Here is a 25,996-nt window from a genome sequence, read left to right on the forward strand (position 1 = left end):
ATAAAGGCTCCTCTCCCCGTTAAGTCTTGTCTAAAACTGCATTGGTTTCACTGCAAGCAGAATGTAGCCTCAAATTGTAAAACCCCAACCCCATCCTCCAACACTGTGGACATCAGTTCCTACTGCAACACTCCTTAAAATTCAGGGCTTGCTGATAAAACTGTTGATTTATTTTCAGACTACAGAGCTAGACTAACTATTGGCAGCAGTATCTTGGCAATCTTTCTTCAGATCACCTACGTGAATATGTAGAAATCTGGTACATGCATTATTGTTTTGAATACTACATGGTACCTTTGCATAACAAATTTCAGAAGCTGAGACTCATCCTAATAACTTTTAAACAACTGTTAAAATTGCCTACAATATAGCCACACTAAGTACAAGAGATTACTATGTTCATACTTCCAATTAGGAAACCAAGTTTATCAGTTGCACATCTATTAATAAAATATTGCTTTCAAAACCACAAGGTTTTGATATATTTTATATTTTTAGATATATTGAAGACCTAAGATTTTTGTAACAAATCTGGTAACAGTTAAACAGCAAGGGTGGATCACAATGAGTCTAAATGAATCCATCTGGTATACCTTACTGTCATATTTTAGGTGGCATTGTTGCACTGCAAAAAAAAGCAACAGCATTTTTTTTTTTCCTAGCATATAGTGTGCCAAATGCTTTCAAAAGTGACTGTGTTCTCTTTATACATATTTAGTTTTTATGGACCTATTACTTACATGGGTATCTCCATGGTATTATACACTTTGGTGCCTGCAGTTTTGCCTTCTCAATGAACCATATACAGTTAAATATGGGTACAACTGATGGCAGATCTGTAATTATATATTTAGTGTTGAGTCCATGTGGAGGTGTTGAGTGCCTTACCAATTTGTGATGAATATGATGATCTCTGCAATAACTTGATACTCCATGCTAGTGGGAGAAAGTTCTTCCAAGGTCTTCTAGACTAGACTTTGGTCTAGAAGTCTACAAAAGCAGACTTTGAAAGTAGAACAAAGCGAAGATCGGTCAAGCAGGTACAACGGTTACAATGGCAGTCATCACAGCTAAAAATCACTGTTGGCCTTCCTCCTTGCTCTTCTTGCTATTCTCTGGCAGCCTGTATACTCTCCCGATTCCTCCCTCTCTTGACTGCATAGCACAGAGTGCGCACACTCGTCCGCCTTCACCTTGCCAGGAAAGCTGCCAAGTAATGGGCACCTTTGGGCAGATTCTAGAGGGCAGGGAAATAAAACAAAATGAGCACAGTTTAGCTGCAGCAAAATGGCCAGCTGTGCAGCAGAAGTACTGAATCTTCCATTTCAGAGAGCCAGCCAAGTCTTGGTTTAGAGTAACAGAAAATTCTCGTGTTAGAGCTGCTGTAGTTTGCAATCACCTACTACTTCAGAGATCTTTTCAACAATCCTAAAGACTGGAAGTCTCAAGTCAACACAGGACATTTTTTTCTACAACGTCCACAGCTGGGGGTCACATAGCACAAAGAGCTCTCAGAGTGGTTTAGTTTCTGTGCTTTAGTTTGAACTGTTTGCTGTATTCCAACAAATCTGTTGGTTCTTTACTGATTATGAAAAGTTTCTGTCTTTTCTTTTTCCCCTGTACTGGCTTGCTATTGAACACAAAGTCTTTCTCTTACTCTTGAGGACAAGCAAATTTCCATGGCCCAAGGATCACCTAAGATTAAGGTAAATAATTATTTTCCTCAGGAACAAAGCATCTTTCTAAGACAGTAAAAGATGACAGGGGCTTGGGGAGGCAGTTTTCCATGTTTTCACTTCAAGGCAAGAATTTCTTTGCCATCCTTTCTCTATCATAAATACAAATTGTTAAATAAATAGAAATGCTTTTAAAAATAAAACAGTAACACGCAGCAACAAAGCACTAAACTTCACATACAGTTGTCGCTCTGGTAAGAGTATGAGAGAAAGAACCAACCGTATTGGACAAATCCATAATATTGCATATAACCCTAGAAGTTGTCCACACAGTAGAGAGATGAGGCTAATACAAAAACCTACATAGGACAAAGCCCTATATGGTGTACAAATAGGTACTACATAACAATAATATATTTGTTAGCAGAAAAAACTAAATATACCAGAAGAGTAATAAAAGACAAACTACATCTGGTTTTGATTAAAAAGTGCAATTAGTTGAAGATTTAAAGGAATGAGAAGGACAATAAGAAAATCGGATAATTGGCAATGTGCTCTTCTGTGACAGTAACTCACGCTTAGGGTCCACTGTATCATCTCTCAGGGACCTCCTGCACAGAGGTGAACAGAGAACTTCCTACAACAGAATGCAGTTTTACAGCAGTGACAGAGCTGCCAGCAGCCCTTTGGTGGCAAGCGGTGAGCAGGCAGCACAGCCTCCGTGCTACACCTCCTCATCCAACGCCAGCTGACCTCTCTGCCTCGCAGGAGGGAGACGGCGATACCCTCGGGGAACAGAGCCAAGAGCGTTAGTTTATTTGCAGGCCTGGGAACATCTCGGTTTTGCTTTGTATGCCCACGGCAACCTGAAAATTCTACGCAGGGCACTGAGAAAGCCAGAGCTGTAGGAGAGGAGTACCCAGCAGGCAGTCTCCAAAAGGGAGGGACAGTTGCAGGTGTCCTCCAAAGTACGCTGCTTGGGCTGCCATCCCTACCTCCACCGTCTCCTCCTCTGCCATCCCAGTTCACTTACAACATTTCAGTCCACTCGGGCAGTTTCTGGGCCCGAGGAACTCATGATGCTTATTTTCCCTATCCCGCCGGCATTTCCTTCCCCCGCTCTGTCTCCCGCAGAGGCAGCACTTGTGTTACTGCCGGCACAGATTCCCCAGTTCCAAATACATGGACATCCCTCCCTTGTAGGTAGCAGTAATTCAGCAGTTGGAGTGATAGCAGCAACCCTGTCCCCAGCCAGCCTGGTGCCCTGGGCAATGCCACCACAGTTCCCTTCTCTCCCTCACTCGCAGCCCCGTAGCCAGCCCAACGTCTTCCCGTGCTTCTTTTCACCAGCATCAGACCTACTAGCCTGCTTATTCCGCACTTCCAGGCACTCCCTGTTCAGCAGTCGCAGCTGAAGTGATCTCGACCCTGTTCTTCATGCCAGCTCCATCCCAGCCTTGCCATCCAAGGAGTTCAGACCGTCCCGGGAAGAGGAGCAGAACTGTGCCCCCCCCAGCCCCTCCAAATGGAGGCATAGGCCAGGTAGGCAACAGCGGCGCAGCTGCACCTTCCTGGTGCCATCTCCTGACAGCACTGAAATTCAAAGGAACACATCGGACAAAGGGCTTTTCTGAAAATTCAGTGATGTGATGTATAAAAAGAAGAGGCGGGAGGTAATGACATAATAACAAATAATTACAAACGCATTTGCTCTTACAGATTGTTGGCTCCGGAGGCAAAAGACTAGCATAACTTCCCATTTCATTTATCCTTCTTCATAGTGTTTTGCTTCTATGATTTTTACTGAGCATTTTCCTCAGAGCCTGGTATAAAAATACCTGCACTCACTTATAAGGTTCCTGTCTCCCTCAGTAAGCTAAAGCTGGACTCACTAACTTTTTTTTTAAGGTTGCTATGACAGACTCTTCAAAGTTCAAGTGCAATAGCCTGAATATAGATGAGCTTTCAGTAGCAGCCAAAGAAAATGTCAGAAACTCATTCTCCCTGACATTTTTGAACTTCAAAAAGACTGAAAAAAATGCCTGGCTGAGCTTTTGCAAAACCAACCAAATTCTTATATCAATTTGTTTTTGCTGTTGGGACTCTCTACTAGCTGGTTTGTCAGCCACATTTTTTCCTCTGGGATATTATCTTTCCCATGCTGTGTAAGACTAAGAAGTCAGTTGGCTAGAATCTTTGGATATCTGTAAAAACTCCTTAAAAAATGAGATAGCCCTGGAAATTCAACAGTGCAATTTCTATATTGGTTTTGTGATTGACAGATCATTTTCCATCAGTGACAACTGTCTATTTTAAATTGTGGTCTACTGATGATGGGTTGACAGTAAGGTGCTTGATGGTGGCCTACAGAATGAGACTGGTCATGCAATTAGAAAAAATAGAATATGCTCTATGATTTACTTTTTCTGCTTCGTTTTTTAATAGATTTTAGAGCCAGAAGGAAATATATTTAAACTGCCTACGTACGACAGTCCATAGCATTTAATCCACTGTGTGGATCCGTACAACTAAAATTGCTCTAAGATACCTGGTTTAGAAAAGCGTGGATCTTAGGATCTTTCAGTTAAACTCAAATCCAAATTTTCTGGAATAAACTTGAAGGGAGATCTGGTTGTGCCAAAACTTAGTAAAGCCCACATGCTGTGGTCACAAGAACGTGGAACATATTACATATCTGAAATTTGCAGCAAGGTGTTGCAAACGGTCCTTCAGATCCATCACTATTTATTCACGTATGACAGCAAGACTGGGGCTGGTAGAGACCACTGTTTATTTTCTTATATTTACCAAAACATAGGGATTTTTTTCCCTATAGTTTGGCTGTAACATCTTACAAAGTCAAATTTTGCTGTCTTGTTGCTTTTAACTAAGGGCAGCCCTTCTTAAGTATAAATTGCTTTCCATTCCTGCTTGCAACAGAAATGCAGAAGACTTACAGAGGGTGGCCTGGTAAACACAGATGCAGAATATTTCCACTGTGATCTGTACAAAGAAGTTCTAAAGTTGTCCATATGTTTCCCAGCTGTCTTTTTGCTTTTATTGCTGCTAGTTTGTTCCAAATTTATTGCCTTATTTTCCTCCTTATGGGCGTGGACATAGATTTAGTTTTTATGTCTACATTGACATGACCTCAGCCTGACAGTACGTTATGGGAAGCTGGAAGATTTATTGGCAGAAGAGAGCCTGTTGGGAAAAAAGCTGGGTAGTGGTAATTGGAGAATGAGCCAGTGTCTGGAGTCCAGCTGTGCTTGCTGCACAAGCCTGACTAGAGCTGAGTTACTCAGATGTCTTCAACTATCTGAAACAGGCTTTTTAAAAAAAAAGAATAGGCTTTATGTATGCTGGATACATTTTTAGCTGGAACATTTGTATAAAGGCAGCAAATTACCCTTCTTCCTTCTTGTTGTTGTTACTATTGCAGTGGAGTGTAGGAGCCACACTCTTGGAGAAGCAATTCATTATACACGCACAAACCAGCATATCTGAAAGATGTCATGGCATCAACATCTCAAAATGCACCAATAATACTTTCATATGCAATAACTTTTGTGACTAATTTTGTAAAAACACCTGCATCCTGACCCTGGGAGGCAAAGCATTGCTATTTCTTATTGCATGCATTTAATGCAGCTTGCTTCATAAACATCCCAAAAATTGAAGTTCTAACCTTTGAACAATACATTATTTTAAGGAAAATGGCATTCAAATGTCTTTAGAGAATACTGTCAAATTAAATACTGAATTTGAAGAAAATTTTATAAAACTAAGGTCTTACAAATCCATCATCTTTCTCTCTTTTGCCATAATAATATAAACAGTTACTTCTAAGTGAAACATTCCTCACAGATTGCAGCAAGAACCTCAAAGTGTTACGGTGGATATATGTTACCTAATTTTGTTGTCAAGACTGAAAGAAAAACCAAGAATAAATTAATTGTGAATAATTTACATTTTTCCATTTCGTTGCATTTTAATAATTCCTGAAAGTTTAGAAATGTAATTAAGGAATTTTCTTTTTTTACATATAAGATTCATGAAAACCAACATTCAAAACAAAAGAAACAGTATAAACAAGCTATGACAATTTTGGACTACAGACACAGAGGCTAGGATGATAACAGCAGTACTACATGAGCCACAAAAAGGTCAGGATTGAAATTTATGAAAAAATTGATCAAGCACTGGGAGCGTCATTTAATACAGAAAAAGCGTTTGGCAGTCAGCTGGAAGAACATTTTGAGGAAACACTTACATATTAAGACCGAAGTTTTGCCGGTGATATGATATCTAAAACAGTTTCAGCTCATTAAAATGTGACATGGTTGCCCAGTTTCTTGTCTGTTTTTGGCTTATTCATTGCAATTATAATTGTAGATAAGTAGACCAAAAGTTCAGGTGAGCAAACCTGACAAGACAGTGTATCTTGTATTTGTTACAGGCGTTAATAACACTATTTCTGGAATTTTAGATCTACTTGAGAATTTAAATAAACTAAAAACAGAAGGGAAAAGATACCAAGTTATGTTATCCATTCCTTTCCGTCCCCATTACTCCACACAGATGTTTCAAAACTATTAATTCCAGCCCTGTGTAGCTATAAAGCTAGCAGTGCCTGCTGTGGTGTCGAGGGCTGGATTTCTGAGTAGCTTTGTTCCAGCTGGGAATGGAGAGCGACCCACACAGGTGGTGGGAACAGGTCATTGAATAAAGAAGATCTCCCTGAAGCATCTGGGACCTGGCGTAATTCCTGAACTCTCTATGACATTAGAAGTACAGCACTTATTCTATGATTAGGAGGACACATACAATTTGGCTTTTTAGGGATCACCATCTTTTCTTTCCCCTAGCATGCCGACAACCCTCTGCTCGATTCCACACACAGCAACCTCACCCTCTTCCCCATTCTTGTTCCCTAGGTCCTTCTTTTCTTCCTCGCTGCAGAAGAAGATGATAGTTACATGTGCTGAGCATGGCCTGGACACTGATTAGCTAAGTAGTGGCTATCAAAAGTGACAGATGATTTCTGGTGTCTTGCCTCTGGTGAACACACTCATTTATCTAGGTTTCTTCCATCTACTTAGCTGCCAATTTTCAGACATGTTGAATGTTTACCATCTTTTAGATGCTTCTCTATCTATGTCATTTGGTTTCTATCTATATTATTTGGAGTCTACTTTTATTAGGAGGAATCATTCACCATCATTACCAGCTGCCAGCTCAAATAGAGAATTCTTCTTCTGCAATTGCATTAGCAACAGTCTGCAAAGGCAGTCAGCAGAGATCAGTTGTGTGGACAGGATTTGCTACTCGGATAGTGAGTCCCTGTCTTTGCCACAAAATGTTGCATGGAATGGGGACAATGCTGGTAGGTGATCTGGTGCCCATCTTGCAAATTTATAGCACATTGATGAGGAAAAAACAAGATTTTTGTCACAGTATTGCTTTCTCAGTTCTCTTGTACGTCTTACAGAAGAAGGTATTTTATTGTAAGGTCTTTAAGAATTTTGACTACCAGAATTCAGTTCTATAGAATATTCCATATCTCACTGTAGGAGTCAATTATATGGAACTTAGTGACTGGGTCTGAAAGTAGAGTACACAAGAGCATTCCAGATGCCTTTAGAAGGCCTTGAACAGGGTAAACAAGAAGACAAAAAAAGAAAGTTACCAATTAGAAGAACACAGGTGCACATTCCACGATAAAGGGAACTTGGCACAACCAACCTCAATTCGGCAGTTTATCTTGACCAATTAGATTGAGACAAGTTTCGCATGTTTTGGTTGATATAACCAATTATGTCTTATGTTTATGCGCGTGTACAGAGTAGTATAACCAATTATGCCTTATGTTTATGCGCATGGACACTGTATGCTTGCATGCAGCAACCAATCAGAGCTTTTGAGGAACTTAGAATTGTATAAGAATGGTCTGCTATGCTCAATAAACTGGCAACTTTGATCATCATATTGGTGTGCTGTCGTCCGTCCCCGCATGGAATTTCTCTACATCTCACATGGCTTCTCACACCATCGTTTCACGTTATGATAAATTCAGCAGTGAGGCTAGCATAGGCATTTTCTTTTACCCCTGAGTGATGATGTGCCATGCTGTGAGGCAGACCAGGGAACTGATTTGACTTAAGAAAAAAACTTGGTGCTTTTTGAACACTAGTTCAGTTCATAATCCGATTTACATTGTAAGCACACAAACTGTTGTTCCAATGCAGCTGAGTGAGGGGCACAGCACAGGGAGGCGGATAGCAGTATCTTGAGTATTTCCTTCAAACGTTAAGCTCCTACATACAGTTACTGGTTTTCCAGGTATGTGGACCTGCTATGAATAGACAAACACTTTCTGTCTTCTTGCTTCCCATGCTGGATCCCTGCCATGAAGCTGTAAGAAGAAAAGATGGAGCAGCAATGTAAGCTTGAAGTCTCAGACTCCTTCTGCAACTGAACCCTACTCCCCCTTGGACCTTCAGTTCACATTAGGAGCCTTAGCAACCTGAATCTCCATGCCTACTGATAGTCCTTGCCCCAAAACACCACCTTCAAACAATCTTCAGTTCTAGTTACCAGATCATACCCATTTGTCCTAGCTTCCAAACAGCTTATGCTCTTAATTTCCTCAATATGCCTACCCACATCTATTTAGCAGTTTCATCCAGGATATCCAGATGTCCCAGCTACCACAGAGTAGTTCAGAGGCTGCTGATCTAAAGGCAGTGCTCAAGGAAACAGAAAAGTCCACAGGATTTTTAGTCCTTAGTATCACCTGTATGATAGATAGATCTAAACCACACCTTCCTAATCACACTCAGCAATGTCATGTGAGGCTTGTTCTCGCCTGGAATTTTCCAGGGTTCACAGCAAGAGTCTACCCTGATTTGCATGAAGGTATTTCCCTCATTACTGTTACATTGATCTGAAAATAATAAATAGTATCTCCTGTTTGTAGGGAGGCAAAGAGGAAAGTGAAGAGTCACATACAAATAAAGAGGATCAAATGGTAGTTCTGGAACCCTCTTACTGGAAACAAGGGAGTTCCCTGGATGAGAGCCAGGGTTAATTCGATCCAGTCAGTAGGCTTCTCATAGGCATCAGTTTTGCGTCACCATAGTTATTCTACCTTGAAGGTAGCATTAGCTTTAACTATTACAAATTCACACATGAAGGAAAACATTTAATGATTGAGTCCTTTTTCTAAGTGACAAAAACATGTCATCCTGACGTTTTTCTCTCAAAAAAAGTTTGAGCTATGTGATGTTTTAGGAGAGAAATCAGTTTTGTGTATTTTTCAAATGCAAGAGAGACAAGCTCTAAAGGGAAGGTCAACATAATAAATAAGGAAGATAAAAATTTAACTCCTACCAATGCTAAGGTGACTGATAACCAGTCACTAGGCAAAGAGCCTTAGTACTGGAAGAAATCTAAAGCTACTAAAGTAGAAAATACATATCTAAAGCAAGAGGACCACTGTGCACTAGCCCCATAAGTGGGGCATTGGATTGAAGTGCCAATATTCTTTCATAGCAACCATCACCAAGGACATCAGTTACATAAAAATGTGAGATGAAAAGGTGAACAGATAGAAATTCTTCTACAAATGAAGTAAAAGGGAGTTGTTTTCCATCTGTAATGTTGATAAATGAAATGTTGAACTATTTGGTGAAAAACATCAGTAGCCATTAATACATCTTTTATAATCACTTTCTATACCTGTCTACTCACTAATATCAGGGCAATGCAGAACATAGATTGGTTGTAGGTCTTTTTACACATACATATGCATCTACACAAAGTGCAGGAGCTGCAAATACAGGAGCAGCCCAAGCATCTACTTAATGCGATCTGTTTCTGACAGTGATCAGTACCGGATGCTGCAAAAGAAATTTCCACAGAATCCACGAGGTGAGCAGTCATGGAAGAATTGATATATAAGGACAGTTTCTTCCTAACTTTGCTGTTTAGCTGGTGCATGCCCCAAAGAATGGCATCTTACGCCCTTTCCAAATTCACTTTCTCCCATCACCTTAATAATATATCACCTGTTCAGCGAACCCCATCTCCTTCTTTCTGTACCCTGCTGCAAGCTTCCCCTGTCACCAGGGCTTTAGCAGTCTGTGCACCAAGGATCCATGGGCCAGCTCTGACACCACAGCTGCACAACCTCTGCTCAGACTGCCGAAAATGAGCTGTGAGTCTGTACAGAGACAAGAAAAATAAAAATTACAGGTACTGGTGTGACAGGATTGTTAGCAGCTCAAGGATTCAAGACGGAAAACACTGGCATGGAAATGTGTGTAATCCTAAATTAATAAAGAGAGGGAAGCTTGTTGGCCCAGGGACTAGTCAGGAGCTACCGGGTCAAGTCACCAGTGTCATGAGTGTCGGTGGAGCTGGTGGTAGGTGGCAGCTCAGCAGCCCTGTGCACCCATTTCGGAGAGCTGTGGGACAAGCCTGCCCTCCCCATCGTGACTGATGCCTGGCTGGGCAGCAAAGACCCTGGGCGTTGTATCTGGAGCAGTGGGTGTATTAATCCTTAACCTAAGAGGTCATTAAATCCAACCTATTTTTTTCCTGAGTCAATCAGCACTTGCTTAGTACTTCTAAATTGTGCATATCCTGCTTGTAGAAGATCACAGGGTATGGCTACGCATGCCCAAACAAACCAACTCAAAATAGGGACCATAACAACTGATGTGCACTTATTTCTGAAATCTACTGGACTCTTAACCTCAGTAATTTATTGAATCAAATCCATGGATTATGTGTTGTATAAAACACTGGTGGTGATTGTGTAAACTGAGAGAAGTTGCACATTTCTGAGTCTGTCCGGCAGATGCATGATTGAAGCAAATCTTTTTAAACATGTTGTTTTCCATTATTTTTTAGTCTCTGCAAAACCAGCCAATTCCTACCACCCAATTTGCTCATGCTGCAGTGATTCGACCCTTGGCATTTTTAGCAGATTCACCACAGGTCATTAGTTGCAACGTGTGTGTAGAGTTTATTGAGCAGATAGCCCACAACTGTGTCTATTTTGTTTTTACAAGCATTTTTGTTCAGTTACACCAGACAAAGCAGTCAGCAGGATAATATTTCATGAGGTCATCTTTTGCAGTAATAATTTTTTTGCAGTAGTAATGAGAATTTCTGAAACAGAATATTGTTGCTAATTACTTTTACTCACCTAATTTAGCCATCTAAAGATTAAGTGTCTAATTTAAGCTAATTGACTTGGCTGCCTCAGTGGTTACTGGAAAGAGAGAGAGGTCTCACATAGCAAAAGATCTCCAGCGTATTTTTGATACTTACTTTGTCCCAAGATGAATCACCTTCCAGGAGTCCTCCCTCTTTCTGCCGAGTGCCGAGGTGGTCAAAATGGTAAATTTAAACTGGATGTCCACCCTTGCTTTTATGCAGCATACACATGAAGTTCTCTGCAGATGGACTGCAAAGAAACGACATTACATAGACACAGCTTGAAATCACAATTAGCTGATACGTATTATTTTAGTGATATTGGAAGCAAGCTTGAGATTTTCCACTCCAAACCAAACCAACCCCCAAGTCTCTGTCTTTTGTGTTGTTATGATGAAAGTTGGATGAAGCTTCACTGAATTTGGTGAGCATAATGAGTCTTTTGCACAGCTGTTCAGCTCAAGGTAGTTCAGATTCTTTTGTGGGGTTTTTTTGGGGGGTGGGGGGTGGAATTTCAGTAGGAGCCATCACCAAAAGCCCAGACCACAAGTCCACAAGGGAGGCCGTGAATATGGTTTTGCAGCTGGTCATCATATTTCAAGAAGGATACCAAAAACCTGGAGAGACCAACAACAAGTATAATCAAAGATCTAAAATCACAAAGATAAAATAAAGCGGGGTTGTTTAGCTTAATAAAGAAAGACTGATAGGGAAGAGTGGGAACGTGATGATTTTCAAAAATGATCACAGAGGAAAAGCAATGATCACAGCAAGGAAAATTTCAGGGCAGACATCAGGAAAAACCTTCTCATAGTAAACAAGTGCCTGGGGGGACTTCCCAAGTTTTCATTACTGGAGCTTCTTAAAACTAAACAAGACAAATGTCTATCAGGAATGACTTGGGCATAGGTGCTCTGCCCTAGGGAAAGGGAAATAGAACAAATATGTCCTTCCTCTATGATCTTTCATTATCTAAATCATTTCTTATTTATAAGAAATTTATTTCATATTTCTCCATTTCTTATAAATTTCTTATAAATAAGAAATGGGCTGACAGGAACCTTATGGAGCTCAACAAGGGAAAGTGCAAAGTCCTGCACCTGGGGAGGAACAACCCCAGGCACCAGTATGTGCTAGGGCCACCCAGCTGGAAAGCAGCTTTGCAGAAAAGGACCTGGGTGTCCTGGTGAACACCAAGTTGAACAGGAGCCAGCAGAGTGCTCATGCCAGAAAGGCAGCTAATGTTATCCTGGGCTGCGTTAGGAGGAGTGCTGCCAGTAGGTAGAGGAGGGTGATCCTTCCCCTCTACTCAGCACTGGTGGGGCCACACCTGGAGTGCTGCGTCCAGTTCTGGGCTCCCCAGTACAAGAGAGAGATGGACATACTGGAGAGAGACCAGCATAGGGCCACAAAGACGATGAAGGGACTGGAGCATCTCTTCTCTGAGGAAAGGCTGAGAGAGCTGGGGCCGTTCAGCCTGGAGAAGAGAAGGCTCCGGGGGATCTTAGCAATGCATACAAATACCTGAAGGCAGGGTGCAAAGAGGATGGAGCCAGGCTCTTTGGGATCTTAGCAATGCATACAAACACCCGAAGGGAGGGTGCAAAGAGGATGGAGCCAGGCTCTTTCCAGGTGTGCCCCGAGACAGGACCAGAGGAATGGGCACACACTGAAACACAGGACATTCCATCTGAACATCAGGAAACACTTTTTCACTGTGACGGTGACTGAACACTGGCACGGGTTGCCCAGGGAGCTTGTGGAGTCTCCATCCTTGGAGATTTTCAAAACCTGCCTGGACAGTCCTGGCAACCGGCTCTGGGTGGCCCTGCTTGAGCAGGGGGGGTGGACCAGATGATCTCCAGAGGTCCCTTCCCACCTCAGCCGTTCTGTAATCAATGGGGGGGAGTAAGCAGACCCACAGAACAATTTCGAATGTTACTGTAATTGCTCTTTCCAAATATGCCTGTCTTTTTCTGAGACCTTTACAAAGAGTTCCCTGTTTAGGTGTCCATGTTTATGGGCAGGAGGGGATGAATCTGGGCCAAGGGCTGAAGAAGACAAATAGCAGACAGCTCCTCGGAGGCAAAGTCCCTGCTCAGCTTCCACTGACCACCCTAGGAGTTAATGGTGCTTATCAGCCCACTGAATAAAGGTTGGTTGGGTTTTTTTCTGACAGAATTTAAGCTTCTGCATAACAGGAGCTAAGACATAGCCTGTCAGATTGTCAAAATTATGGTCTTTTATTTCTCTAGAGTATGCCAGAGAAGAAAATCCTAAAGTAAATGACTGAAAATTTTGTTATAATCCTCATAATGTTTAAGTAAAGCAAAGACCCTCTGTCTCACAAATGCTTCATTTTTGCCAGTCTTCATTTTACTTAAAAATTAGGGAGAATATAACAAAATCTTCATTCACTGACACTACGAAACATAACAAAAAGGGGTTTGCCAATGAAATAACTTTCTTAGCATGTTTGTAATACCTTTTTGTATTTCTGTAATCTTTTTGTATTTTCTTTTTTTTAATTTGGCCTTTTTTCCAATTGATAATTACAGTTGACAGTCTGAATCTGCTTTACTTAAATACATAAACTCTGGTTTAAACCTTCTGTCAGGATCAAGAGTCAATGTTAAAAAAGAGATTTTCAGATTCCATGTTTTCCCTTCTGCCTTGTGGTACTGAAAACCAAACTTTCCTAAGTGATTTGAACCTTCCCATCCAAGTTAAGCTTACCTACACCACTTCCCTAATTCCACCTCCTGCAGGATAATGCCTTCATTTTAATCTATCTTCTAAACGCAGCTCATTGATTTTTTTATTTACAGGCATGACACAACCTGCCCTAACTTCCTTAAACTATTTCTAATGCATTTACTGGTCTTTAAAGTGATGTAAATATTTTGTTTCAGTTGTCAAATATTCCTCTTTACGTATAATCATTGTGAAAAGACAGTTACTGAGAATGTTTAGTGGGTGGTGTCTGTGACGAGCAAGAATATGCACTCTGGAAGCACAAGGAGGTTACCAAGGAAGATTGATATTTATCCGAAGGTATCAAGTATCAGTAAATAGGCATGAAAATAAGCAGCACAAAAATTATTGTGATTGCAAGACAAAATAGCAAAGTTCTAAGTCTAAAGTCGCAACCAAAAATAATCTTTTCCATTTTCTACGCGTGAAATTTCAAGATAATCAATCCTCTTTATGCCACAGCTTCTCCCCACACAACATGTAGATACAGTATTTCCCTTTTTCTCTTTTATTCTCTCTTTGAAAGACTTACTATTGCCATTGGCTATAAAAGCCAGCCAGATGAAGTGCTTTGTTATATATCTCTTAATTAAGCTAGTGAGAACATTTAATAGAGCCATTTTTTAATTTTCTCCTGCCACTTTACAATAAAAATGCACCCCCTAGTCTCCCAGTCACCTTTTAAAAACCTCATATAATGAGAAAGAGATATATTGGGCTCTTGATCCTTGCCATTTGGCTAGTACATTTTACTTTTATTCTTCCTCCGGCGGGGTGGAGATATTCAGTATAACATTGTTAGAGTTGCCCATTTAAAAGTCTTTTCCTGAAGAACATTTTTCTGATTTTTGCGAAGATTTTATTTATGGAGCTTAATATATCTTTGCTTTTATTACTGAAGGCTGTACTGCAGCAAAGCTCTAAAAGACAAACCTGAAAGTAGATGAGTTATCCCAACTGTTCAGACTTCCCAGACCCACATTGGCACTTACTGAGTTTCATTAGCCTTTCTAGCGGGAGGAAAGCTTGAAAAGTAATCCAGTAATAAAACCAAAACCCTCAGTACACCCTGCGAGCAAGAGTGTATGGAACGGAGTGGGAAAATAATACAAGGCTTGTATTTTATCGCTGGGCCCATAGGGGACAGACATCTCATGTAATGGAAGCCATGTCAGAAGAAAGGGGTTTAGCATAATAGTGGGGTCTCAAAATACAACTTGGGCTTGAAGAACAGGTTCTTTCAATTTTCTGACAGCAGAATTTACAAACGTGAATTTGTTAATAGTGGAGAGAAGCAATATCGTCTGGGTGCTGTGTTCCTGTGGCTTAGGAAAAGTAAGGAAGTGCCACACATCTCTGAATGAACCGTACTGCTAAGAGGTAGACCTGGAATTTGGGTCTGGTGATACGCTTATATACAAACCCTCACATTTTCAAAATAAAGAAATCTCATCTCTAATCTAGCAAAATAACCATATAGTTATGCTTGGCTAAATACAATTCCTAATCCAACTGATATCAGAGGAGGGATTATTTTTTTCATCCCAAATTATTTTGACATGTCAGTCAATGGTGGATTTCCATATCTTAGTTACTTACAGCTCCCTCTGAAGCTGTGGTCTGCTTGTTTAGCAGACGTACGATGCACCGTGCCAGTAGGAAGTTAACCATGAGCCGTATTCATTTCAACAGAGCCGTTGGCAGAGAAAGTCAATCCCTCTGTTGACAGGAGCTATGGACAACCTACTTGTGTAAGGCAAGCTGCAGTGCTCTACCAGGTTACCACGCCTCGCAGTGAAAAGCTATGCAGTAATTTCCTCCTCTTTTCAGTGACATTTTAGTTGACATCAATTTTATCAATGTATATATTGACAGGTTAAGTTACATAGCTGACTCCAACAGGCATTTTGGAAAAATAACTTGTGAGCTTTCCTGAGATTTGTAGTAATCTGGCAATGCATGTGAACATCTGAAATGAATACTGAGGTAAGACCTCTTACCCCATCTCAGCTGTAACCGGCCAGACAATATAAATAAGCATGTATGAATGTGAAGGAGCAAACAGGAAAGGTGAGTCTTTGAGCCAACGTTCAGGAGTGACTTATGGCTTCATGGATTTCAGACTTTCCCCCGCCACTGTGACTTCTGATTTCTTGGACAGATAGTTCCAAAAGCACTGAAAGACCGACTTTACTCATAGACCACAAATCTTCTATATAATTCTACTTTATGAATTATTTTTATTATTTTCCTTAAATCAGCTAAATAGATATTCCCAGTCCCAGTCCAATATAAAATCTAGATGTATTGAAAACAGCCCAGCAAAAAACCCAACAAATAACACAGGTAAAAAAGGATAAAAGTCTGATATGAAAAAAATCTCTTCTGTAAATCGTTTGTGAGAAGCAAAGAGCAGGCTGCTCCCCAGGGAAGGCCAGCCAGGAGCTGGGATGACAGCAAGGTGACATCCTCACCAGCAAGGGGACAGTCCCACCGTGCCTGAGCAAGGAGAGCAGGGCAGGTCCGCTGAGGGTAACCAGGGTCGGTCACAGCCCAGGCAAGGCCCCGGTGACGAGGGAGGTCCGAGGTCAAGCCAGCAGGTCGGGATCAGGAGCAGGCACAGGCACAGCTCCAACGTGGCTCAGGCAAGAACCACGGTCGAGGGTCTGAGCTCAAATGTAGCTCCCAGGCAAAGAAGAGATGTGCAAAAGAAGCATCTCGCAGCTCTCTGTGTCCCCAGCAGCCTGATCCCAGCTTACATGGCTGCCCCGCACCAGCGCTGGCCTCCAGCCCAGGCAGCTAGCCCCTGCCTGGGGGGCAGAGGTTGCAGAGGTTGGGGGTGCACGCGGGGCCCTGCTGCAAGGTTTCTCTTGGACCTCCATCTTTCATCTTCCTTCTCCGCCCATGTCTGTGATAGAGGTCACAAAACAAACTTCAGTGTTTGCCTAATCTTACACATGAAACGATCCAGAGTTAGGCAGAGAGTAGCGCTCCCCAGTCAGGGTTTGCAGCAGCTAGCACAGTGAGGTGACTGAACCAGGCTATCACAAATGCCAAAGAAAGAGGTGTACCTAAAACATTTTCTCCTCTGTGCGTCTATTTTAATGGCTTTAGACACCAAAACTAATTCCCATTTTAAAGCGTCTTCATTTACTCAGGATTCAAAAAATCAGCTGCCTTTGGAGAAGGTCTTTCACATAAAGGTCAAATTTTTGAGCACTCACCCAGGACCTGGGAAACTCTGGGTTCCAGTCATATTGCAGCTGGACAGGGTTTGAACTCACGTCTAACTCTCTTAACATGTTTATGAGGTTTTTTTATACCCCTTTTTGAATATCCACTACCAAGAAGGGGACAGGAAGGGAGCAGACAAAAAAAAAAGATACATCCATAGTGACATGCCTATTTCATAGCATAGACCTTGTCTTCTAATTACCTATCTACCCATATATTTTATTTCATTTCTGAGGTGATGTGTGTCCTTGGAGGGCTGTAAAATTATTTCAAAGGCTATAAAGCAGCAGTGGATTCACTGCCACCAAACTAGCCACCAGCTAAAATGCAGACGTTTGGCCCGGCTAGGCTCCATAGAAAACAATGGCCTCTGTCCTGTTTTCATGGCAATCTGACAGCAGGTCTGACAGACGTGTGCTGTCACAGCAGGGCAGTGGGTACAGCATTCTGGATACAGCCCTTCTTTTCCTAAGCTCAGCACTAGTAATCCCCAAAATGGAAGACAATATGGTCCCACAAATGGGTGCTGGCTCCCTCACCCAGAAACTCTCTTGGATAATAGAAAGACTGGGCTGGGATGCAGTTGTCACCTGGCCACAGGGGACACTGGCCCTGGCTGCTATCCAGTGGAGGACATAAAGGGTACTGTCCCATCAGAAACAGCACCAGCTACACTCAAGCGTTTTGGGTGAAGATGGGGTCTGTGATGCCAAATTTTACCCGTCTGCCCTAGCCTATAGGATGTTGATGGTGCTCAACTAGCCCTGCATAGCTGAAAATTTGCCAGCTTCACTGGCAGCAGGCACAGCAAGGGCAAATTAGAAGCCAAGGGGCAGTGATGGGCATGGCCCCTTATACAGAATATGGTGATACAATCAGAAGGCATATGCCAATCAGGTGACAAAGAAACAGAAAGTGTGCTAAAAACCTATATAGTACAAGAGTGAAAAGCGTGAAGAGTTAAGCTTTCGCATCACAGACCACTCTTGCCGTCATATTATATGAGCTGTCTGCCCCCAAGGGCAGTGAGACAAGAACAGCATGCACCATTTGCCCTAGGAGTCATCGTCTGGTGAACTTCCAACCTCACACAAAGCATGAGGCAGCATCTTGGCAGTTCTTTATGCTTACTTGCCCAGTGCTTGGAGTTATAATTCGGAAAACTGAAATCTAGTTCACATTCCTCTTCTGCCTGATTGAACTCAAATCTTTTATCCCTCCAGTGTGTCCTTCCAGCATATTGGTAAAAACATGACTGAAGTTACTTGGGCAGAGAGAGAAGGTTTCACCAAGTGGCATTTTACCTCAATTAATGCATTCCCACAGCAAATTATTTCCTTATGAAAATTTATTTTTGATGAAACATATACACCAACTTCAATATACATAAATTTCCCTCTAAGCTCATCGTGTTGTATAATCATAAACACAAAAAATCCTAAGAAATCTACAGTTACTTGATGGCAAATGTACAAAACCCAGCACTACAGAGAAGGTACAAAAGACAGGTCAGCTACCAGGACGTAGGAATCAACTTTTTTATCAAATAACTCGTATTTGTTGTTCTTTTCAGCAGTTATTTAAAACAAGCCTACAGCATTTTAAGGTATAATATACAATATGTTGAGAACAATACAAATAACTATGTAGTCATAGAAAGACTTGTAACTACTCTTATGACTGTATATTTATTAATTTTTTATGAATTTTCTATTAATATCTTACTCCACAGGGAATAAGCAAATTTTAATCATTCATGATTAAAACACTAAAAAAAATCTCAGAAAACAAGTTATGTTGTTTTTATACTACAATTAACAACTTTGCATATTTTTGCATTTTGTCCGTTGTTACAATCAGCACTTTTAGTCCCAAATAAGTTAGTCTTAATTAATTGGAGGCTTAGTGAATACATACCCCAACTATCAGGCAAAGCTTTCTATAAAATTACATGCAGCCAGGATATGCTTTCTAGCTCTCCTCCCTCTGCTCTGCTCCCCAAACAAACCTGTGCCTCAGTTTTCCAGGCAGAGTATCAACGAGACAAGTTCCCCCCGTGGCTTCTGAGTCCCCACTCCAGTGCCTCCAACACGGGAACATAATCCGGAAAGGCCACTTCATCCTCACCCTGTGTTAGAGGCTCAGAAGTAACACTGCATGGCATGTGCTTTGGTCAGGCCATACAGTCTGGGTGAAGAACTGTTTAATTGTGACTTAAAGTAGTTGTCCCCACAGGAATTAACACACTTCAGCTTCAGGCTCCCCTGTTCAAACCATAAGAGTTTAAGGGAGCTTCAGAGAAAATTAGAGCTTCGTTAGAGAGCGCTGAGGCAGACCCTAGCAAGGACTTTTATACTGTCAGCCACAAGTAAAGCTGGAAGGAAGGAGGAAGTAGCCTTATATAAAAATACCAACAGTTTATTTTAACATTGTTTTTTACTGAGTAAAGTCAAAACATTTGGTACTTATTTGTCTGTACACTTAATCAAATACAAGGTTTTGTTTCATTTGCAGCAGGTTTATTCAGTTTCATTCAGTGTGAATTTAAGTAAAATTACATAGATTTCATAGCAAATTGACCTATTATCCTTGCACCAGTTTTCTTGACAATTCTGCCTGAGAGTTTTCTGATTGCTCTAATGCAAAAATCCTGCTTCACTCTTGTGGAGTGTCCTTTTTGGCATCTTCATTTATATTTAACAGTTTTCTTTGTGTTTATGTGAAGAAAAGAACAATCAGTGGAGTTCATTTTTTTTAAAACTGATTCTGTTAAATTTTGTAAATATACTTACAAAAGTATCTAAAAATCTATCTAAACTCAGTCCTGACATACTTCAGGAAACAACTTTCTAAAATCTCACATTACCAAAACTGTTAAATGACTGCAGACAATTTCTCTGGCTTAACAAAGGGGAAAATCAAACCCACATTTTTCTAAGAATCTAAGTAGAGCATTTTCATCTCTGTCAAAAGCATCCTATTTGATATGTAAAATATTTCCAACTCTAAACTTGTATATTAGGACACCTTCATCTCACAGTGCTATGAAGTTTAAGACATAACTGCAGATGGAATACCTGATTAGATACTGTCTGCCATACGATCTACCAGTGGCTGGTCACAGCATCACGAATGTCTTGCAGGTCTCCTCTAACTGCAAATATCAAAAGGGTAACATGTTAATAATTGTATGCTTTCATTTTGTTATATGTTCTGCTAAAAGATAACTGTATGTCTACATAACTATATAAAGTTAATAATATAAAATACCCACAGATCTGCACTAATCTCAAAATATTTATCCACAACCTCTTTGTTACAGAGTTCAGCAATTACTTTTCTGTAGATTTTGAGTACAAGACAGATGGCATTTCACAGTAGAAACCAGATGAGATATCACATAGGCAAATTTGTAACATATGGTAAGTAAAATCTCTTCCTGATTGTCGTAGATGATAGCAACATTTTCCCTAAATACTTGTGTTGTTTTGTAGTAGTGCAATATTTCAAAGCTTTATTCAGACAGTGATTATCAGTGTCTTGATTTTCAGAAATGTATGTCCTGAAACAAAATTGGTTTATGATAATCTCACAACATTTAGTTTGTTTTGTGGTATTTTTGCCTGAAATGGGCTAAACTTCACAAACTGAACTGGAATAACAGCACATAATGTGGCAGTCCGTGTTTAAACTGCTTTCTAGCAACAAGCATCTGCAAAGACACCCATCAGCATGCAAAATTTGTAATGTGGAGAATCAATGCTTCCAAAAATAAGGATACAAAGATGCTGACTACTCAATACAATGAATTGACACCTTCTATCTAACAGAGCAGGTTTAAAATAAGGTTACACCAGTCTCACATAAGATGTTAACTTACTTCAAAAATAGTTTGCACACATACGACTCATTGTACACAAAGCTGATTTCTTCCACTTCTACTAATGTGACAATTATGAATGATTCCAGTCCCTGAAAAATTTCTCAAATAATAAAAGTCTGGCAACCAGGCAAAAACGTTACATGCCTAGCTACAGGGATCCACATGTGTATGTTTTTTTTCTGTAATTCCTGATGCTGCAAATTTCAAATGCTATTACACTGGTAAGTACATCTTATTGACGGCCAAGATTGGGCCACAAAATAGATAAGGTCACACAAGGCATTTCTCAAATCATCTATTTCCTATAAAGCCCTCAGTGACTCAAGAGAACTTGAAAAATGTGGGGGAAGCTAAATGTTGATGAATGACAATGTATCTATGAAGAAAAGAGGCAAATAACTATCTTTGTAAAACCTGTAATTGCCTCTGAGAACAACCTCACTTAACTATAACTTATTGCATTCCGGCAATTCCAGTTCCTGAATGGCATTAGTTTATCATTACAAAGGTTTTGCACTTCATAGGAACATTTTCCTCTAATTTCACATGAGGATTAAAATACAGATCTGCAGAAAGTCTGAACAGCACTTAAAAATGACAGTGGATAACAAGAAAAACTCTTCACAGTTTAGGTCTCTGGGTAGCTTTGTTTTAATTAATTGTATGTATTTCCCTAACAAGTTCTCAAGACTAAAGCAATGGAAGTGTCAGCTTTCCTCTGACCTTCTTAGACTTTTTGATTTTATCCTGTTGAAAAGCAAGCTAATTTCCCCACAGTAATGATTGCTGCCAATATTTCAATTTTTTTTCTATTAGTAATTTCACAGTTTTAAGAAACCAGTTAATTGGAATCTTTTTAATTTCACAGGATTATTGTCACCTTCCTGGTATCTCCTTTCTATTCTATCTGCTTAATTCTTCCCAGAAATGCTGTCAAAATGTTTACTCACAAAATACACAGAAGTAAAAAAATGTATTTTCACAAGATATTTCAGTCAACATAGGCACATGTACTGTAAGGTACATATATATATATATGTATGCAGGTATGTACTATACAGGTAACAGTTTTCTAGGTTACTCAGATTCTTCAGCTCCACTGATTTCCAGGCAAGCTCTAAGTCCTCAGTATACCCCAAACTCATATAGCCTCTGTTACATGGTTTTAGATGAACTTGGGTGCCTAAATGTAACACTGTGAACTTGAAACTTATTTCTATCATTCCAAATACTGGAAATTCAGATGTAATGCTCCAATCAACAACATGCCCTGAAAATAAAGTAAAAATAAGCCGATAGTTTGCTTGACTATAGTAAGCATTGTGTTCTCCAAAATACTTCAGAAGGGTCTGTATATCCTGCCAAATTTAAATAAAGGAATGAATTACTAATAAAAAAAATCTGACTGCCTAAGCCTTCTGATCATCAGCTACCTTCAGCAGCAAATTTTAATCAGAAGAGTGTTTGGTTTGTTTTCTTATCCCCAAATAATTTCTACTTTTAGCACTCCTCATTTTGCCCCCTGGTCACTGAAATTCTGATTTGGAGATCCATCATGTGGAAGATTGATAGGCAGTATTCAGAACCTGCTTTTCCAGGGGAATATGGTGCTAATGCCATAGCAAATATTTAATTTCAAGCTCTTTATTGCTAATTTTGGGTCAGTTCCTCCCTTCTTTGCTATCTATGTCTTTGTACCTTTGTTGTCTGTCAACTGTTAAACAAGCATTTTCTGTGCTACCAGGAAATACTTTCAATCAATTACCCAATTAAGGTTAATATCTTCATTTCCTTCTTGTTTAGTGGCAGATCCCTCTTTCTCAAGCAGCCATTACATTTCATTCACTGGATACATATTTAAAGTAGCAAGAGCAGGAAAAGAGAAGCAAGTCCATTACTACAAGCAACTCAGCTAGTACTGATTTATCAGTAACTCTGAATATACACAACTTTAAACATTTTCAGCATTTTCTTTGGGTAAATGCATTTCCAGATGAAGTAAGCTATAGCAAATAATAAAACTACGCATGATTCTTCAATACGTATAACTGAATTATCTAATATTTAGTGTTTCAATCCTGATGTCCTCAAATATTTCCATTTCTCTTCTCTTTACATTTTTATTACTCAAAAAAACCACAGCACACAGATCAATTGTTTTGATTTTTTCCATTGGTCTCTACAGAGTTAATAGAAATAACTGTATTTAGAAATTGTGCTTTGTCATTTTATGATGCACTGTTTGTACCTGATAATTCAACAGCATCGCTGAATATATTGGTTGAAATTAGCTGAAAGCACTGCTGCCAGCAACTTATCTTGTTTTATTTACTTTATTTACACCTAGGCATAGGAACTATTGCCTTCAGCATGAGAAACATCTTCAGAACTGTTGACATCTCAAGGCTCATTAACTTTCACGTAGAGATAACATTTGGTTTGGGCATGCTTAAGATTTACATAACAATGCATTAATAACTGCAGTCTTAAAACACTAGTATGGTCAGAATTACAAAAATAGCCATAAAAATACTTCAGTGCAACACATCTTACTTTCTCTGACCTTGTTGACATAGCCCCAACCCTGGGATTACAAAATGACAATGTCAGACTGTATCATACGATCACCACTTTCAAAAAATACAAAAAGAATACACTCAAAACCTGTATTTTTATATGTTTGTGAAATATATGAATATTAAAATTGAATATGATATATAAACAGAAAGTATGAAAACTAAAAATAAATGGTAATGAAAAATGGCATGGCTTCTAAGAACTGATTTTTGCCTGTTTTTTCATTTAGATGCCAAGCAAAACTGGATTATTTGTAGAATAAATTTTTAGTGTCAAAAATGCAAGCAAATATTGATTAAAAAATGGGACTTTGTATTTCACAGATAGGCTTCACGTAAAAAAATACTGCATAGCTACTGACACTTTTACACTGTGGCATTCAAATGAATGTTTTTTTTCATACCTAGATATTCCTGTGATTGGGTTGTATATTTTTTCTCCAACTTTCAGCAGAGTTTCTGTTTAAAGAAAGAAAACATAAAACTGCTTTGGGATGACACTATAGCGGATGTGACGTGTAAGCTTGGAATCTAATGAAAAGCTTGGGATCGTTTTTATTTTAGGCTACTCAGGTGATTCCTTACAGGTATTGTTTGGAAACTTAGTTCTGGTATCATAGAGAGGACAATACATAAAATCTACAAAAATAAGTGATAACAGCAGCAACAGTAGGTCATAAGAAAATGGTAGGTCAGAATTGCAAATTTGCAAGGCTCTTAGTAATGGGAGAGAGAGAGAAAAAAAAATAATAATGAAGAGTATCAGTGGCAACAGATTTGAGAGGCAAACCTTGGCTTCCAACTCAAATCTTTCAAAAAGTCCAGATGGTTTGTGTCCATGAGTATGAGCTGCTGAATTGTGGAGAAGTGTCGCTCTTGGCAAGTGTTAACCAGCTCTCTTTGTCAAGCAGTGGAGTACAGAGAGAAAGCCTGAGACCGGGAATCACTGCAGGTCATTGCATGCCTCACTATGGCAAGGTCCACTGTCACCCCTGTAAGTTTAGGAGCTTGTGGGAACTGGTGATGTTAGTCATCCACTCAAAGCAGCGCATCACCGTTCACTTGTGTCTCTGACCCTGTATGTTCTCCTTCAGCTGTATGATCTTAAAGACTTATTAGCATGCAGGTCAGCTCCTAGATATTGTATATGCGCAACTACATTAAAATCCAACTTTAAAAGGATTTAAGATAGTAAAATATAAACATAAACTCATAGAATCATAGAATGGTTTGGTGGAAGGGACCTTAAAGGTCATCTAGTTTCAAGCCCCCTACCATGGGCAGGGACACCTTCCACTAGGCCAGGTTGCTCAAAGCCCCCTCCAACCTGGCCTTGAACACTGCCAGGGATGGGGCAGCCACAACCTCTCTGGGCAACCTGTTCCAGAGCCTCACCACCCTCATGGTGAAGAACTTCTTCCTTACATCTCATCTAAATCTACCCTCTTTCAGTTTAAAGCCATTACCCCTGGTCCTATCACTACATGCCCTTGTAAAAAGTCCCTCTCCAGCTTTCTTGTAGGCCCCCTTTAGTTACTGGCAGGCTGCTATAAGGTCTCCCTGGAGCCTTGTCTTCTCCAGGCTGAACAACCCCAACTCTCTCAGCCTGTATTCACAGGAGAGGTGCTCCAGCCCCCTGATCATCTTCGTGGCCCTCCTCTGGACTCGCTCCAACAGGTCCACGTCCTTCTTATATTGGGGGCCCCAGAGCTGAATGCAGTACTGCAGGTGGGGTCTCAGGAGAGCAGAGTAGAAGGGGAAAATCACCTCCCTCGACCTGCTGGTCACGCTTCCTTTGATGCAGCCCATGATACGGCTGGCTTTCTGGGCTGCAAACGCACATCGCTGGGTCCTGTTGAGCTTCTTGCCAACCAACACCCCCAAGTCTTTCTCTGCAGGGCTACCCTCAATCCAGTCTCTGCCCAGCCTGTATTTGTGCTTGGGATTGCCCCGACCCATGTGCCGGACCTTGCACTTGGCGTTGTTGAATTTCATGAGGTTCGCACGGGCCCCCCTTTCAAGTCTATCAAGGGCCCTCTGGATGGCATGCCTTCCCTCCAGCGTGTCAACCACACCACACAGCTTGGTGTCATCAGCAAACTTGCTGAGGGTGCACTCAATGCCACTGTCCGTGTCACTGACAAAGATGTTAAACAGCGCCGGTCCCAATACCGACCCCTGACAAATGCCGCTCGTCACTGCTCTCCACTTGGACATGGAGCCATTGACTGCAACCCTTTGAGTGCGACCATCCAGCCAATTTCTTATCCACTGAGTGGTCTATCCATCAAATCCATGTCTCTCCAATTTAGAGAGAAGGATGTTGTGCGGGACAGTGCCAAATGCTTTGCACAAGCCCAGGTAGATGACGTCCGTGGCTCTTCCCTTATCCACCAACATTGTAACCCCATCGTAGAAGGCCACCAAATTTGACAGGCACAACTTGCCCCTTAGTGAAGCCATGTTGGCTGTCACCAATCACCTCCTTATTTTCCATGTGCCTCAGCACAGCTTCCAGGAGGATCCGCTCCATGATCTTGCTGGGCACAGAGGTGACACTGACTGTCCTATAGTTCCCTGGGTCTTCCTATTTTCCCTTTTTAAAAGTGGGGGTTATGTTTCCCCTTTTCCAGTCAGTGGGAACTTCC

At 40.7% G+C, this 25,996-nt stretch overlaps 1 long non-coding RNA gene across 1 annotated transcript; it reads right to left on the reverse strand.

Moving 5' to 3' along the window:
- Positions 1-7,705: 7,705 nt before the first annotated feature.
- Positions 7,706-24,866, reverse strand: LOC128139452 (uncharacterized). The gene is made up of 6 exons (XR_008234393.1): positions 23,753-24,866; positions 19,967-20,043; positions 18,898-19,076; positions 11,016-11,151; positions 9,746-9,900; positions 7,706-8,091 (listed from the first exon to the last, which is right to left on the reverse strand). It is a non-coding gene; the product is annotated as an uncharacterized LOC128139452 (long non-coding RNA).
- Positions 24,867-25,996: the final 1,130 nt, after the last annotated feature.

This window comes from Harpia harpyja, chromosome 3 (genome assembly GCF_026419915.1).
Source record: "Harpia harpyja isolate bHarHar1 chromosome 3, bHarHar1 primary haplotype, whole genome shotgun sequence".
NCBI lineage: Eukaryota > Metazoa > Chordata > Aves > Accipitriformes > Accipitridae > Harpia > Harpia harpyja.